We start from the raw sequence: 17,334 nt of genomic DNA, 5'->3' as shown, positions 1-17,334 counted from the left end.
GAGAAGAAAAGCAAAGCCAAAGAGTCCATCCCCAAATCCGACAAACAAGCAAAATGAACAAAAAACATTGAATTCAATTCTTTCTGATTTTAGAAACTGCATTAAAGAAGGGGTGCACCGGTCCTGGAGATACTGCAATACCAGGTCAATGCGTGGAGTGGACAGAGCAAGCTCTTTTTCCATCTCCCTGTTCTAAAAATCCATTTAATATATGGTCCCCAGATAGGGGACGTATCAGATATTAAACTGATAAGAACAGATACTACACTTGATCTTAGCCAAAAGGCCGAGAAGCGATAACCAGAATTAGTTTCAAACTACGGAGCCACCCAAGGATCCTGAAAAGTCCATTTGTGGAGATGAGCTCCTGGACTCCCGTTAAGAAGACATGTTGTCAACCTCTAGATCCCTTACATGCCTGCACTTTTCGGCTTGCTGCTGCTGCAATCCACGCGTTTTAGATCTGCAAAACTCCACCTCTTTAAACACAGCACCTTCACCCCCTGCTGTTCCCACCCGCCTCAACACCGTTGGAAGGGAGGAGAACCAATTAAGGCGGGGGGTGGGGTGGAACGAGCAGCTGTCTACCCTTAGCAGGAGGGCTCCTGATTACATACCTCTCCTGCTGCTGCTGCTGCTGGCTGTCCAGCAGCAGACTGAAGGTGGCTGCTGCTGTGCACAGGTATATAAAGGCTCAGAGCCTATTATGACACGCGCAGCCAGCGTTCCATTGCCACATTCCATCTACTGCAGGCAGGATACCTGGCTGGCTGAATGTCGCTGAGAAGCTCACAGAGACCGCCATAAGCAACAGTTTAACAGAATGCCACAGACTAATCAACCAAACTTTTTGGGTTGGGTTCTCTTTTATAGTCTGCAGGCATTAAATGAAAGAAGTCAGTGTTCCAGCAGAAGGAGACAACGTTTCAGAAAAGGCATTGTAGCAAACCAAAAAAGAAATTTTAAGCGCAGCAGAGTAACCAGCGCACATACCTGTTAGCTCAGGTGAGTTTAAAAGGCTGCTGTTGATAACAAGGGCATTTGCTAAATAGATGGTGTGTGTGCAACAATATACTGAAAGGTCAATTATATTGTGCAGCTTATCTCACCACCTGTAGTTATTTAGGTGAAAGCTCCAAAATGCTTGCCTAATATGTCTGTTTATCCAAAAGGAAGTAAAAAGGGAGAGCTAGAAAGATAGCATTGCATCACATTACATGGCAATGCAATGCACAGTTGCTGAAGTTGAACCAAAATGAGCTTGTAATCTGGCTTCTGCAACTTTGAACATGAAAAATCCAATGAGGAGAAGAAAAGCAAAGCCAAAGAGTCCATCCCCAAATCCGACAAACAAGCAAAATGAACAAAAAACATTGAATTCAATTCTTTCTGATTTTTGAAACTGCATTAAAGAAGGGGTGCACCGGTCCTGGAGATACTGCAATACCAGGTCAATGCGTGGAGTGGACAGAGCAAGCTCTTTTTCCATCTCCCTGTTCTAAAAATCCATTTAATATATGGTCCCCAGATAGGGGACGTATCAGATATTAAACTGATAAGAACAGATACTACACTTGATCTTAGCCAAAAGGCCGAGAAGCGATAACCAGAATTGGTTTCAAACTACGGAGCCACCCAAGGATCCTGAAAAGTCCATTTGTGGAGATGAGCTCCTGGACTCCCGTTAAGAAGACATGTTGTCAACCTCTAGATCCCTTACATGCCTGCACTTTTCGGCTTGCTGCTGCTGCAATCCACGCGTTTTAGATCTGCATAACTCCACCTCTTTAAACACAGCACCTTCACCCCCTGCTGTTCCCACCCGCCTCAACACCGTTGGAAGGGAGGAGAACCAATTAAGGCGGGGGGTGGGGTGGAACGAGCAGCTGTCTACCCTTAGCAGGAGGGCTCCTGATTACATACCTCTCCTGCTGCTACTGCTGCTGGCTGTCCAGCAGCAGACTGAAGGTGGCTGCTGCTGTGCACAGGTATATAAAGGCTCAGAGCCTATTATGACACGCGCAGCCAGCGTTCCATTGCCACATTCCATCTACTGCAGGCAGGATACCTGGCTGGCTGAATGTCGCTGAGAAGCTCACAGAGACCGCCATAAGCAACAGTTTAACAGAATGCCACAGACTAATCAACCAAACTTTTTGGGTTGGGTTCTCTTTTATAGTCTGCAGGCATTAAATGAAAGAAGTCAGTGTTCCAGCAGAAGGAGACAACGTTTCAGAAAAGGCATTGTAGCAAACCAAAAAAGAAATTTTAAGCGCAGCAGAGTAACCAGCGCACATACCTGTTAGCTCAGGTGAGTTTAAAAGGCTGCTGTTGATAACAAGGGCATTTGCTAAATAGATGGTGTGTGTGCAACAATATACTGAAAGGTCAATTATATTGTGCAGCTTATCTCACCACCTGTAGTTATTTAGGTGAAAGCTCCAAAATGCTTGCCTAATATGTCTGTTTATCCAAAAGGAAGTAAAAAGGGAGAGCTAGAAAGATAGCATTGCATCACATTACATGGCAATGCAATGCACAGTTGCTGAAGTTGAACCAAAATGAGCTTGTAATCTGGCTTCTGCAACTTTGAACATGAAAAATCCAATGAGGAGAAGAAAAGCAAAGCCAAAGAGTCCATCCCCAAATCCGACAAACAAGCAAAATGAACAAAAAACATTGAATTCAATTCTTTCTGATTTTAGAAACTGCATTAAAGAAGGGGTGCACCGGTCCTGGAGATACTGCAATACCAGGTCAATGCGTGGAGTGGACAGAGCAAGCTCTTTTTCCATCTCCCTGTTCTAAAAATCCATTTAATATATGGTCCCCAGATAGGGGACGTATCAGATATTAAACTGATAAGAACAGATACTACACTTGATCTTAGCCAAAAGGCCGAGAAGCGATAACCAGAATTGGTTTCAAACTACGGAGCCACCCAAGGATCCTGAAAAGTCCATTTGTGGAGATGAGCTCCTGGACTCCCGTTAAGAAGACATGTTGTCAACCTCTAGATCCCTTACATGCCTGCACTTTTCGGCTTGCTGCTGCTGCAATCCACGCGTTTTAGATCTGCATAACTCCACCTCTTTAAACACAGCACCTTCACCCCCTGCTGTTCCCACCCGCCTCAACACCGTTGGAAGGGAGGAGAACCAATTAAGGCGGGGGGTGGGGTGGAACGAGCAGCTGTCTACCCTTAGCAGGAGGGCTCCTGATTACATACCTCTCCTGCTGCTGCTGCTGCTGGCTGTCCAGCAGCAGACTGAAGGTGGCTGCTGCTGTGCACAGGTATATAAAGGCTCAGAGCCTATTATGACACGCGCAGCCAGCGTTCCATTGCCACATTCCATCTACTGCAGGCAGGATACCTGGCTGGCTGAATGTCGCTGAGAAGCTCACAGAGACCGCCATAAGCAACAGTTTAACAGAATGCCACAGACTAATCAACCAAACTTTTTGGGTTGGGCTCTCTTTTATAGTCTGCAGGCATTAAATGAAAGAAGTCAGTGTTCCAGCAGAAGGAGACAACGTTTCAGAAAAGGCATTGTAGCAAACCAAAAAAGAAATTTTAAGCGCAGCAGAGTAACCAGCGCACATACCTGTTAGCTCAGGTGAGTTTAAAAGGCTGCTGTTGATAACAAGGGCATTTGCTAAATAGATGGTGTGTGTGCAACAATATACTGAAAGGTCAATTATATTGTGCAGCTTATCTCACCACCTGTAGTTATTTAGGTGAAAGCTCCAAAATGCTTGTCTAATATGTCTGTTTATCCAAAAGGAAGTAAAAAGGGAGAGCTAGAAAGATAGCATTGCATCACATTACATGGCAATGCAATGCACAGTTGCTGAAGTTGAACCAAAATGAGCTTGTAATCTGCCTTCTGCAACTTTGAACATGAAAAATCCAATGAGGAGAAGAAAAGCAAAGCCAAAGAGTCCATCCCCAAATCCGACAAACAAGCAAAATGAACAAAAAACATTGAATTCAATTCTTTCTGATTTTAGAAACTGCATTAAAGAAGGGGTGCAACGGTCCTGGAGATACTGCAATACCAGGTCAATGCGTGGAGTGGACAGAGCAAGCTCTTTTTCCATCTCCCTGTTCTAAAAATCCATTTAATATATGGTCCCCAGATAGGGGACGTATCAGATATTAAACTGATAAGAACAGATACTACACTTGATCTTAGCCAAAAGGCCGAGAAGCGATAACCAGAATTGGTTTCAAACTACGGAGCCACCCAAGGATCCTGAAAAGTCCATTTGTGGAGATGAGCTCCTGGACTCCCGTTAAGAAGACATGTTGTCAACCTCTAGATCCCTTACATGCCTGCACTTTTCGGCTTGCTGCTGCTGCAATCCACGCGTTTTAGATCTGCATAACTCCACCTCTTTAAACACAGCACCTTCACCCCCTGCTGTTCCCACCCGCCTCAACACCGTTGGAAGGGAGGAGAACCAATTAAGGCGGGGGGTGGGGTGGAACGAGCAGCTGTCTACCCTTAGCAGGAGGGCTCCTGATTACATACCTCTCCTGCTGCTGCTGCTGCTGGCTGTCCAGCAGCAGACTGAAGGTGGCTGCTGCTGTGCACAGGTATATAAAGGCTCAGAGCCTATTATGACACGCGCAGCCAGCGTTCCATTGCCACATTCCATCTACTGCAGGCAGGATACCTGGCTGGCTGAATGTCGCTGAGAAGCTCACAGAGACCGCCATAAGCAACAGTTTAACAGAATGCCACAGACTAATCAACCAAACTTTTTGGGTTGGGTTCTCTTTTATAGTCTGCAGGCATTAAATGAAAGAAGTCAGTGTTCCAGCAGAAGGAGACAACGTTTCAGAAAAGGCATTGTAGCAAACCAAAAAAGAAATTTTAAGCGCAGCAGAGTAACCAGCGCACATACCTGTTAGCTCAGGTGAGTTTAAAAGGCTGCTGTTGATAACAAGGGCATTTGCTAAATAGATGGTGTGTGTGCAACAATATACTGAAAGGTCAATTATATTGTGCAGCTTATCTCACCACCTGTAGTTATTTAGGTGAAAGCTCCAAAATGCTTGCCTAATATGTCTGTTTATCCAAAAGGAAGTAAAAAGGGAGAGCTAGAAAGATAGCATTGCATCACATTACATGGCAATGCAATGCACAGTTGCTGAAGTTGAACCAAAATGAGCTTGTAATCTGGCTTCTGCAACTTTGAACATGAAAAATCCAATGAGGAGAAGAAAAGCAAAGCCAAAGAGTCCATCCCAAAATCCGACAAACAAGCAAAATGAACAAAAAACATTGAATTCAATTCTTTCTGGTTTTAGAAACTGCATTAAAGAAGGGGTGCACCGGTCCTGGAGATACTGCAATACCAGGTCAATGCGTGGAGTGGACAGAGCAAGCTCTTTTTCCATCTCCCTGTTCTAAAAATCCATTTAATATATGGTCCCCAGATAGGGGACGTATCAGATATTAAACTGATAAGAACAGATACTACACTTGATCTTAGCCAAAAGGCCGAGAAGCGATAACCAGAATTGGTTTCAAACTACGGAGCCACCCAAGGATCCTGAAAAGTCCATTTGTGGAGATGAGCTCCTGGACTCCCGTTAAGAAGACATGTTGTCAACCTCTAGATCCCTTACATGCCTGCACTTTTCGGCTTGCTGCTGCTGCAATCCACGCGTTTTAGATCTGCATAACTCCACCTCTTTAAACACAGCACCTTCACCCCCTGCTGTTCCCACCCGCCTCAACACCGTTGGAAGGGAGGAGAACCAATTAAGGCGGGGGGTGGGGTGGAACGAGCAGCTGTCTACCCTTAGCAGGAGGGCTCCTGATTACATACCTCTCCTGCTGCTGCTGCTGCTGGCTGTCCAGCAGCAGACTGAAGGTGGCTGCTGCTGTGCACAGGTATATAAAGGCTCAGAGCCTATTATGACACGCGCAGCCAGCGTTCCATTGCCACATTCCATCTACTGCAGGCAGGATACCTGGCTGGCTGAATGTCGCTGAGAAGCTCACAGAGACCGCCATAAGCAACAGTTTAACAGAATGCCACAGACTAATCAACCAAACTTTTTGGGTTGGGTTCTCTTTTATAGTCTGCAGGCATTAAATGAAAGAAGTCAGTGTTCCAGCAGAAGGAGACAACGTTTCAGAAAAGGCATTGTAGCAAACCAAAAAAGAAATTTTAAGCGCAGCAGAGTAACCAGCGCACATACCTGTTAGCTCAGGTGAGTTTAAAAGGCTGCTGTTGATAACAAGGGCATTTGCTAAATAGATGGTGTGTGTGCAACAATATACTGAAAGGTCAATTATATTGTGCAGCTTATCTCACCACCTGTAGTTATTTAGGTGAAAGCTCCAAAATGCTTGCCTAATATGTCTGTTTATCCAAAAGGAAGTAAAAAGGGAGAGCTAGAAAGATAGCATTGCATCACATTACATGGCAATGCAATGCACAGTTGCTGAAGTTGAACCAAAATGAGCTTGTAATCTGGCTTCTGCAACTTTGAACATGAAAAATCCAATGAGGAGAAGAAAAGCAAAGCCAAAGAGTCCATCCCCAAATCCGACAAACAAGCAAAATGAACAAAAAACATTGAATTCAATTCTTTCTGATTTTAGAAACTGCATTAAAGAAGGGGTGCAGCGGTCCTGGAGATACTGCAATACCAGGTCAATGCGTGGAGTGGACAGAGCAAGCTCTTTTTCCATCTCCCTGTTCTAAAAATCCATTTAATATATGGTCCCCAGATAGGGGACGTATCAGATATTAAACTGATAAGAACAGATACTACACTTGATCTTAGCCAAAAGGCCGAGAAGCGATAACCAGAATTGGTTTCAAACTACGGAGCCACCCAAGGATCCTGAAAAGTCCATTTGTGGAGATGAGCTCCTGGACTCCCGTTAAGAAGACATGTTGTCAACCTCTAGATCCCTTACATGCCTGCACTTTTCGGCTTGCTGCTGCTGCAATCCACGCGTTTTAGATCTGCATAACTCCACCTCTTTAAACACAGCACCTTCACCCCCTGCTGTTCCCACCCGCCTCAACACCGTTGGAAGGGAGGAGAACCAATTAAGGCGGGGGGTGGGGTGGAACGAGCAGCTGTCTACCCTTAGCAGGAGGGCTCCTGATTACATACCTCTCCTGCTGCTGCTGCTGCTGGCTGTCCAGCAGCAGACTGAAGGTGGCTGCTGCTGTGCACAGGTATATAAAGGCTCAGAGCCTATTATGACACGCGCAGCCAGCGTTCCATTGCCACATTCCATCTACTGCAGGCAGGATACCTGGCTGGCTGAATGTCGCTGAGAAGCTCACAGAGACCGCCATAAGCAACAGTTTAACAGAATGCCACAGACTAATCAACCAAACTTTTTGGGTTGGGTTCTCTTTTATAGTCTGCAGGCATTAAATGAAAGAAGTCAGTGTTCCAGCAGAAGGAGACAACGTTTCAGAAAAGGCATTGTAGCAAACCAAAAAAGAAATTTTAAGCGCAGCAGAGTAACCAGCGCACATACCTGTTAGCTCAGGTGAGTTTAAAAGGCTGCTGTTGATAACAAGGGCATTTGCTAAATAGATGGTGTGTGTGCAACAATATACTGAAAGGTCAATTATATTGTGCAGCTTATCTCACCACCTGTAGTTATTTAGGTGAAAGCTCCAAAATGCTTGCCTAATATGTCTGTTTATCCAAAAGGAAGTAAAAAGGGAGAGCTAGAAAGATAGCATTGCATCACATTACATGGCAATGCAATGCACAGTTGCTGAAGTTGAACCAAAATGAGCTTGTAATCTGGCTTCTGCAACTTTGAACATGAAAAATCCAATGAGGAGAAGAAAAGCAAAGCCAAAGAGTCCATCCCAAAATCCGACAAACAAGCAAAATGAACAAAAAACATTGAATTCAATTCTTTCTGGTTTTAGAAACTGCATTAAAGAAGGGGTGCACCGGTCCTGGAGATACTGCAATACCAGGTCAATGCGTGGAGTGGACAGAGCAAGCTCTTTTTCCATCTCCCTGTTCTAAAAATCCATTTAATATATGGTCCCCAGATAGGGGACGTATCAGATATTAAACTGATAAGAACAGATACTACACTTGATCTTAGCCAAAAGGCCGAGAAGCGATAACCAGAATTGGTTTCAAACTACGGAGCCACCCAAGGATCCTGAAAAGTCCATTTGTGGAGATGAGCTCCTGGACTCCCGTTAAGAAGACATGTTGTCAACCTCTAGATCCCTTACATGCCTGCACTTTTCGGCTTGCTGCTGCTGCAATCCACGCGTTTTAGATCTGCATAACTCCACCTCTTTAAACACAGCACCTTCACCCCCTGCTGTTCCCACCCGCCTCAACACCGTTGGAAGGGAGGAGAACCAATTAAGGCGGGGGGTGGGGTGGAACGAGCAGCTGTCTACCCTTAGCAGGAGGGCTCCTGATTACATACCTCTCCTGCTGCTGCTGCTGCTGGCTGTCCAGCAGCAGACTGAAGGTGGCTGCTGCTGTGCACAGGTATATAAAGGCTCAGAGCCTATTATGACACGCGCAGCCAGCGTTCCATTGCCACATTCCATCTACTGCAGGCAGGATACCTGGCTGGCTGAATGTCGCTGAGAAGCTCACAGAGACCGCCATAAGCAACAGTTTAACAGAATGCCACAGACTAATCAACCAAACTTTTTGGGTTGGGTTCTCTTTTATAGTCTGCAGGCATTAAATGAAAGAAGTCAGTGTTCCAGCAGAAGGAGACAACGTTTCAGAAAAGGCATTGTAGCAAACCAAAAAAGAAATTTTAAGCGCAGCAGAGTAACCAGCGCACATACCTGTTAGCTCAGGTGAGTTTAAAAGGCTGCTGTTGATAACAAGGGCATTTGCTAAATAGATGGTGTGTGTGCAACAATATACTGAAAGGTCAATTATATTGTGCAGCTTATCTCACCACCTGTAGTTATTTAGGTGAAAGCTCCAAAATGCTTGCCTAATATGTCTGTTTATCCAAAAGGAAGTAAAAAGGGAGAGCTAGAAAGATAGCATTGCATCACATTACATGGCAATGCAATGCACAGTTGCTGAAGTTGAACCAAAATGAGCTTGTAATCTGGCTTCTGCAACTTTGAACATGAAAAATCCAATGAGGAGAAGAAAAGCAAAGCCAAAGAGTCCATCCCCAAATCCGACAAACAAGCAAAATGAACAAAAAACATTGAATTCAATTCTTTCTGATTTTAGAAACTGCATTAAAGAAGGGGTGCAGCGGTCCTGGAGATACTGCAATACCAGGTCAATGCGTGGAGTGGACAGAGCAAGCTCTTTTTCCATCTCCCTGTTCTAAAAATCCATTTAATATATGGTCCCCAGATAGGGGACGTATCAGATATTAAACTGATAAGAACAGATACTACACTTGATCTTAGCCAAAAGGCCGAGAAGCGATAACCAGAATTGGTTTCAAACTACGGAGCCACCCAAGGATCCTGAAAAGTCCATTTGTGGAGATGAGCTCCTGGACTCCCGTTAAGAAGACATGTTGTCAACCTCTAGATCCCTTACATGCCTGCACTTTTCGGCTTGCTGCTGCTGCAATCCACGCGTTTTAGATCTGCATAACTCCACCTCTTTAAACACAGCACCTTCACCCCCTGCTGTTCCCACCCGCCTCAACACCGTTGGAAGGGAGGAGAACCAATTAAGGCGGGGGGTGGGGTGGAACGAGCAGCTGTCTACCCTTAGCAGGAGGGCTCCTGATTACATACCTCTCCTGCTGCTGCTGCTGCTGGCTGTCCAGCAGCAGACTGAAGGTGGCTGCTGCTGTGCACAGGTATATAAAGGCTCAGAGCCTATTATGACACGCGCAGCCAGCGTTCCATTGCCACATTCCATCTACTGCAGGCAGGATACCTGGCTGGCTGAATGTCGCTGAGAAGCTCACAGAGACCGCCATAAGCAACAGTTTAACAGAATGCCACAGACTAATCAACCAAACTTTTTGGGTTGGGTTCTCTTTTATAGTCTGCAGGCATTAAATGAAAGAAGTCAGTGTTCCAGCAGAAGGAGACAACGTTTCAGAAAAGGCATTGTAGCAAACCAAAAAAGAAATTTTAAGCGCAGCAGAGTAACCAGCGCACATACCTGTTAGCTCAGGTGAGTTTAAAAGGCTGCTGTTGATAACAAGGGCATTTGCTAAATAGATGGTGTGTGTGCAACAATATACTGAAAGGTCAATTATATTGTGCAGCTTATCTCACCACCTGTAGTTATTTAGGTGAAAGCTCCAAAATGCTTGCCTAATATGTCTGTTTATCCAAAAGGAAGTAAAAAGGGAGAGCTAGAAAGATAGCATTGCATCACATTACATGGCAATGCAATGCACAGTTGCTGAAGTTGAACCAAAATGAGCTTGTAATCTGGCTTCTGCAACTTTGAACATGAAAAATCCAATGAGGAGAAGAAAAGCAAAGCCAAAGAGTCCATCCCCAAATCCGACAAACAAGCAAAATGAACAAAAAACATTGAATTCAATTCTTTCTGATTTTAGAAACTGCATTAAAGAAGGGGTGCACCGGTCCTGGAGATACTGCAATACCAGGTCAATGCGTGGAGTGGACAGAGCAAGCTCTTTTTCCATCTCCCTGTTCTAAAAATCCATTTAATATATGGTCCCCAGATAGGGGACGTATCAGATATTAAACTGATAAGAACAGATTTTTTTCTTTTTCATTTTGTTCTTATATTTCAGTTGTTATTTCTCTTCTAATATTTCTCTTGCCTTATAATCTGTTCATGCTACAAGGTTCCACAGATGAAAGTTCCATAGACTCTTGGCTCTTTTTTTCCCAATTCTCTTCAGATCTAACAGGTAATAAATATATATTTCACTTAGTGCTAATTTTATGCATTCACTTTCACTTATAAAATCTCTTTTAAAAAGCAATATGTTTCGGACTTTCCATAGCGCATTCTTTATTCCATTTATCATTATCCAAATGACTCTTTCTTTTTCTTTTGATTGACATGTAAAATTTCCATATAAAACTACTTCGTGATTTAAAAACTTAAGACCAGTAACAAACTTTAAGAGACTTCCAACTTCTTTCCAGACATTTTGGGCATAAAAACAGTTCCAAAAGGTGTGTAAAACTGTTTCCTCTCTAACACAGCCTGTTCTAGGGCATCTTGCAGTATTGCACAATCCCCTTCTGTGTTGAAAAAATCTAACAGGAACACATTCTTGCACTATTGCCCATGCCAAGTCTTTATATTCATTTGTTAGATAAGGTGCATAAGTCATTCTCCAAATTCTTCCACTTTTAGTGTATGTAAAGTTTGCCACTGCTGTCATCGTTTCTTTTCTCTTTGTCTCTAGAGCCAGTCTTCTTGAATTTGACAGCATCTCCACATCTACTTCAGGTAAGTTATAAAGTCTAATTGTTTTTTCTAGTAAGACATATTGTTTTGGCGGTGTAATTAGGACAGGAGAATTTGGGGGCAATGTTATCCACTTTCTTTTCCTAAAGATATCTCCAGCTGCATATCTTAAGTAGAAAGACCAATGAGTTCTTAGATTGGTCATTTTGAAGCAAAAACTAAAGAACTTTAGGTACAAAAATTTTTTGATATTTGGGATATTCTTTCCACCATATTTATGCTGCTTGTACATTGTCTCTCTTCGAACCTTCTCCATTTTTGATCCCCACAGAAAAAGAAAAATTTTTCTCTGGAGAAACTTTACTGTGTTCTCATTCGGGGGGTACACCATACTTAAAAACAACATTATCGGCAACAACAAAGACTTAATGATCAAGTTTTTACCTTCCATTGATAATTTTCTGAGTTTCCATAAACTTATCTTCTTTTGCATTTTCTCCTTCACCAACTGCCAACTTTCTTCTCCATCATTCTTTTTTGTAAACACAACACCTAAAATTTTGATCTTATCACTTCTTATTTTAAGTTGAGGAATCTGCGCATCTGACCAATCACCGAATCCAAGACATTCGCTCTTCTCCAAGTTCAGTTTGAAGGCAGATGCTAAACAGAAAAAATCAGTAGTTCTTACTGCTCTTCTCAGCGATTGTTCTGAGTCGCACAGGATCGTGATGTCATCCATGTACCCCAGTGACTTAGTACTTAGTCCATTTCCACCTGGTATGGGTACACCTTTCACCATCTTATCTTTCCTCAACATTGCCAGTAGAGGCTCGATTGCGCAGATAAAGAGCAGAGGCGAAAGTGGGCATCCTTGTTTGACGCCCGACTTTAGAACAACTTCTGAAGATAAAAAACCATTAATTAAAATCCTGCTAAAACTTCCATCATATAAAAGTGCAATGTGCTTAATAAAAACATCCGGGAATTTCATTTTCTTTAACACAGAATACAGGTACTTATGAGAGACTCTGTCGTACGCTTTCTGGAAATCAAGGGACAGAAGAGCTAGCTTTTGCTTCCTCTCTTGCTGATACCAAATTGCGTCCCGTATAATATTCAAGTTTTCTGCAATTGTACGACCAGGCACACCACATACCTGATCAGGATGCACGACCTTCTCTATCACCTTCTTCATTCTGTTCACCATGATTTTTGCCATAATTTTATAATCTACGTTGAGTAACGTGATTGGTCTCCAGTTCTCTAGATTAGTCTTATCTCCTTTTTTAAAAAGCAGGGTGACCACACCACTTCTCCAAGATTCAGGCAATTTGTCACATAAAAAGACAGCTTTAAAAATCTCAAACAGGTCGTCTTTTAAAATCTCCCAAAAAGTAAGATAAAATTCAATTTGTAGTCCGTCAGTACCCGGTGTTTTTCCTCTAGAAAAGCTTTTGATTGCACTTAGCAGTTCTTCTTCACAGATATCTTCAATCAACAACTCTTGATCTTGCTTTTCAAGGTGATTCTGCAATGAATTAAGAGCATCAGGTAAAAAATCAGCGTCAATTTTCTTTTCGCTAAAAAGATTTTGATAAAAAGTTTGCGCTTTGTCCAACAGTCCATCTTTAGTTGTTTCACCATCAAGTTCTTTAATTAATTCTTTGCGTTCTAAAGATTTTTTGAAAAAGAACCTGGAACATGTTTCATTTTTTTCCATATGTTCTACCTTGGCGTTGAAAATTATTTCTTTGCCTTTCTGTTCAATTGCTTTTTTAATGTCTTCTTTGACTTGTAAAATAACATCCTCCATATCTATCCCTGCATTTCTGAGTTTGTAACCTGTTTGCAGTTTTGTATTCAGGTCTTTAAACCATTTCTGATTCTGTCTGGCCTTCCTTTTGCCAGCTAAGAGAAAAAAATGTCTAATTTGAGACTTCACATACTCCCACCATTCTAGAATTCTTTTGTAATAATGTTTTTTCCCCTGTAGTTTTTTTATAAAATTTCAAAAATTCCTCTTTTATACTTTCATCTTCCAGCAGCAGAGTGTTCAACTTCCAGACACCTCGCCCTTTCTCTAGACTGGGCAATTCCAAGTGAGTAATTAACGTTTTGTGGTCAGAAAAGATGTTACCTGTTAGATCCACTTTATTCACTTTAAAACTCGGTGATGTCAGAACAAAGTCAATTCTTGATTTTAGAAGATTGTTCTCCCAAGTGTATCCTGGTTCAGAGGTATTCTTTACTCTCCAGACATCATTCAGGCAAGTATCGTCGATTAGATTTTTTAACTGCATCTCAGTTTTGTCTTTCCTTCTAGTACCTGATGTCCTATTTTCATCAGACCGGATACAATTGAAGTCACCGCCAACCACAGTTGGTGTAGGACCAGGTATAAAGAGTTTGATGATATCTAATAAACTGGATCTTTCCTCTTTAATCGGAGATGCATAAACATTAATCAGCTTGAACTCGGATCCACAGTAACTCACATTAACAACTAGTGCACGTCCAGGTTCAACTTCAGTGAACGAGGTAACCTTAAAGTCTTTGTTTTTAAACAGGACGCCAACACCAGTAGCACGCGATCCATTTTCACCGGACCAGATGGAAGGTCCGTTCGCCCAATCTTCCCTTAGTTTGTTATAGTTAGGGTCATGGTCAATGCCGCATTCTTGAAGTAAAAAAATATCAGCATCTAAAGTCATCAGGTAAGAAAATAAAGCAGCTCTCTTGACAGAGCCCTTTAAACTCCTCACATTTAGTGAGGCAATTTTGAGTGTAGCCATAAATCATTTAAACAGAGCTTGAGTCCGTATCTGACATGAATCCGACCGGGGTAGAGGGACCCGCAGAAACGTCCGTGTCTGAGAATTCCTCGATGTTCACCGGATCAGATGGGTTTACAGGTTTAGGAACTGAGATGATCGGTTTAGGTGAGTAATTAGGGAGGACTATTTTCAAACGCCCAGCAGGTCTTTTGCTGGCGCTCTCTCCCTTAAACAAACTCGACTTCTCCTTTTTCCTTTTCCTCAAAACCTCCACGTCAATGTTAATCTCCTCCTCCTCCTCCTCACCACCAGCCTCCTTAGAAGACTCCTCTCCCATCTCCACTTCAGACTCAGCTGGATTCTCCTCCACCACATGACCATCTGGACTCTCCGACCAATCCTTGAGAACAATGCTATCCCCAGGCGGGTCCCCAGCAGTGTCCTTGGGCGGATCCCCAGAAGGGTTCCCGGGAGGGTCCTTGGATTTGTCTGTTTGTTCTTCAGGACTGGACCGCTTCGGAGGGGCTCCCCCCCGAGCTGCATCTGCATAGCTGAAGGTCTTTTTTCTCAACGGACAATCCCGAAAAGAGTGCCCAGGGATACGGCAGATATTACAGATCATCTGATTTGGGCAGTTCAGAGTGACATGTCCTTTTTGATAGCACTTCTTGCAAAGAGCGTTCTCCTCCTTGCAGCTCTCAAAGGAATGCCCAAAGTCCATACATTTTCTGCAGAAGATAGGCATCCCTGGATAGAAGAGTCTTCCTCTCTCTCTGCCAATCAGGAAGCTCTGAGGCGGATGAATGAGTCCACCAATTCCCAAACCTTCTCTCAGCTTCACGATGAACTTGTATTTTCCGGTCCACAACCTCTCAGAGTTCATGATTTTGTGAGAAAAGTAGACCTCAGAGCAATAGTTATGCAGAAACGCAGCCACATCCTTTTCAGAGACATGCGGATTGCTCATATGAACCACCACAGACTTCTCTTCTGCCAGGCAGAGGGTCACAAAACACAGTCCTTTAAGATCTTCCTCCTGAAGTCTCAGCTTGATCTGATGGTAAAAATTCTGAGATGCCACTTCAGAGGTCAGGGTAAGCACAAAGCGTCCAGGAGCATCTTGAAGTGCCAGAATGTTCTCCCTTTTCACCTGCAGGATCTCAAGCAGGACCTTCCTCACGAAGAAAGACAGGGAGAACTTGTCACGGGCTCGCTCTTCAACTTCAATCTTGAAAGAGTTCTTGATCTTCAAGTCGCCAGCTCCAGCAGAACGGAGAGTAGCCGATGTCGCCATCGCCATATTCAGATAAGTCGATCGCCTTCTTGGTTCTCTTCAGCACGCACACCCCCTATAGCAGCAGGAGGCTTAAGACAGTAGAACTGCCGATGCCTCAAGGCCGAGGATGCGATAGGCTTTGGAGTCTTCCAGCAACAACACTTGGTCGTAGCCAAAAGGCCGAGAAGCGATAACCAGAATTGGTTTCAAACTACGGAGCCACCCAAGGATCCTAAAAAGTCCATTTGTGGAGATGAGCTCCTGGACTCCCGTTAAGAAGACATGTTGTCAACCTCTAGATCCCTTACATGCCTGCACTTTTCGGCTTGCTGCTGCTGCAATCCACGCGTTTTAGATCTGCATAACTCCACCTCTTTAAACACAGCACCTTCACCCCCTGCTGTTCCCACCCGCCTCAACACCGTTGGAAGGGAGGAGAACCAATTAAGGCGGGGGGTGGGGTGGAACGAGCAGCTGTCTACCCTTAGCAGGAGGGCTCCTGATTACATACCTCTCCTGCTGCTGCTGCTGCTGGCTGTCCAGCAGCAGACTGAAGGTGGCTGCTGCTGTGCACAGGTATATAAAGGCTCAGAGCCTATTATGACACGCGCAGCCAGCGTTCCATTGCCACATTCCATCTACTGCAGGCAGGATACCTGGCTGGCTGAATGTCGCTGAGAAGCTCACAGAGACCGCCATAAGCAACAGTTTAACAGAATGCCACAGACTAATCAACCAAACTTTTTGGGTTGGGTTCTCTTTTATAGTCTGCAGGCATTAAATGAAAGAAGTCAGTGTTCCAGCAGAAGGAGACAACGTTTCAGAAAAGGCATTGTAGCAAACCAAAAAAGAAATTTTAAGCGCAGCAGAGTAACCAGCGCACATACCTGTTAGCTCAGGTGAGTTTAAAAGGCTGCTGTTGATAACAAGGGCATTTGCTAAATAGATGGTGTGTGTGCAACAATATACTGAAAGGTCAATTATATTGTGCAGCTTATCTCACCACCTGTAGTTATTTAGGTGAAAGCTCCAAAATGCTTGCCTAATATGTCTGTTTATCCAAAAGGAAGTAAAAAGGGAGAGCTAGAAAGATAGCATTGCATCACATTACATGGCAATGCAATGCACAGTTGCTGAAGTTGAACCAAAATGAGCTTGTAATCTGGCTTCTGCAACTTTGAACATGAAAAATCCAATGAGGAGAAGAAAAGCAAAGCCAAAGAGTCCATCCCCAAATCCGACAAACAAGCAAAATGAACAAAAAACATTGAATTCAATTCTTTCTGATTTTAGAAACTGCATTAAAGAAGGGGGTGCACCGGTCCTGGAGATACTGCAATACCAGGTCAATGCGTGGAGTGGACAGAGCAAGCTCTTTTTCCATCTCCCTGTTCTAAAAATCCATTTAATATATGGTCCCCAGATAGGGGACGTATCAGATATTAAACTGATAAGAACAGATACTACACTTGATCTTAGCCAAAAGGCCGAGAAGCGATAACCAGAATTGGTTTCAAACTACGGAGCCACCCAAGGATCCTGAAAAGTCCATTTGTGGAGATGAGCTCCTGGACTCCCGTTAAGAAGACATGTTGTCAACCTCTAGATCCCTTACATGCCTGCACTTTTCGGCTTGCTGCTGCTGCAATCCACGCGTTTTAGATCTGCATAACTCCACCTCTTTAAACACAGCACCTTCACCCCCTGCTGTTCCCACCCGCCTCAACACCGTTGGAAGGGAGGAGAACCAATTAAGGCGGGGGGTGGGGTGGAACGAGCAGCTGTCTACCCTTAGCAGGAGGGCTCCTGATTACATACCTCTCCTGCTGCTGCTGCTGCTGGCTGTCCAGCAGCAGACTGAAGGTGGCTGCTGCTGTGCACAGGTATATAAAGGCTCAGAGCCTATTATG

General features: G+C 43.8%; 10 non-coding genes across 10 annotated transcripts; all 10 read right to left on the bottom strand.

Moving 5' to 3' along the window:
• Positions 1 to 107: 107 nt before the first annotated feature.
• LOC141231220 (U2 spliceosomal RNA) lies at positions 108 to 298 on the bottom strand. Its single transcript, XR_012297628.1, has one exon. It is a non-coding gene; the product is annotated as a U2 spliceosomal RNA (small nuclear RNA).
• Positions 299 to 1,413: 1,115 nt separating this feature from the next.
• Positions 1,414 to 1,604, bottom strand: LOC141231219 (U2 spliceosomal RNA). Its single transcript, XR_012297627.1, has one exon. It is a non-coding gene; the product is annotated as a U2 spliceosomal RNA (small nuclear RNA).
• Positions 1,605 to 2,719: 1,115 nt separating this feature from the next.
• Positions 2,720 to 2,910, bottom strand: LOC141231218 (U2 spliceosomal RNA). The gene has a single exon (XR_012297626.1). It is a non-coding gene; the product is annotated as a U2 spliceosomal RNA (small nuclear RNA).
• A 1,115-nt stretch (positions 2,911 to 4,025) lies between these two features.
• LOC141231329 (U2 spliceosomal RNA) lies at positions 4,026 to 4,216 on the bottom strand. The gene has a single exon (XR_012297741.1). It is a non-coding gene; the product is annotated as a U2 spliceosomal RNA (small nuclear RNA).
• A 1,115-nt stretch (positions 4,217 to 5,331) lies between these two features.
• Positions 5,332 to 5,522, bottom strand: LOC141231217 (U2 spliceosomal RNA). The gene has a single exon (XR_012297625.1). It is a non-coding gene; the product is annotated as a U2 spliceosomal RNA (small nuclear RNA).
• A 1,115-nt stretch (positions 5,523 to 6,637) lies between these two features.
• Positions 6,638 to 6,828, bottom strand: LOC141231345 (U2 spliceosomal RNA). The gene has a single exon (XR_012297757.1). It is a non-coding gene; the product is annotated as a U2 spliceosomal RNA (small nuclear RNA).
• A 1,115-nt stretch (positions 6,829 to 7,943) lies between these two features.
• LOC141231216 (U2 spliceosomal RNA) lies at positions 7,944 to 8,134 on the bottom strand. Its single transcript, XR_012297624.1, has one exon. It is a non-coding gene; the product is annotated as a U2 spliceosomal RNA (small nuclear RNA).
• A 1,115-nt stretch (positions 8,135 to 9,249) lies between these two features.
• On the bottom strand, positions 9,250 to 9,440 carry LOC141231344 (U2 spliceosomal RNA). Its single transcript, XR_012297756.1, has one exon. It is a non-coding gene; the product is annotated as a U2 spliceosomal RNA (small nuclear RNA).
• A 1,115-nt stretch (positions 9,441 to 10,555) lies between these two features.
• Positions 10,556 to 10,737, bottom strand: LOC141231448 (U2 spliceosomal RNA). The gene has a single exon (XR_012297843.1). It is a non-coding gene; the product is annotated as a U2 spliceosomal RNA (small nuclear RNA).
• Positions 10,738 to 16,732: 5,995 nt separating this feature from the next.
• Positions 16,733 to 16,923, bottom strand: LOC141231273 (U2 spliceosomal RNA). Its single transcript, XR_012297688.1, has one exon. It is a non-coding gene; the product is annotated as a U2 spliceosomal RNA (small nuclear RNA).
• Between the last annotated feature and the right edge of the window lie 411 nt (positions 16,924 to 17,334).

The sequence above is a fragment of the Phyllobates terribilis genome, unplaced genomic scaffold (genome assembly GCF_046119375.1).
Source record: "Phyllobates terribilis strain yellow unplaced genomic scaffold, ASM4611937v1 Scaffold_505__1_contigs__length_1300667, whole genome shotgun sequence".
Lineage (NCBI taxonomy): Eukaryota > Metazoa > Chordata > Amphibia > Anura > Dendrobatidae > Phyllobates > Phyllobates terribilis.
The sequence above is the reverse complement of the archived record's forward strand: the minus strand, read 5'-3'. Positions and strand labels throughout refer to the sequence as shown.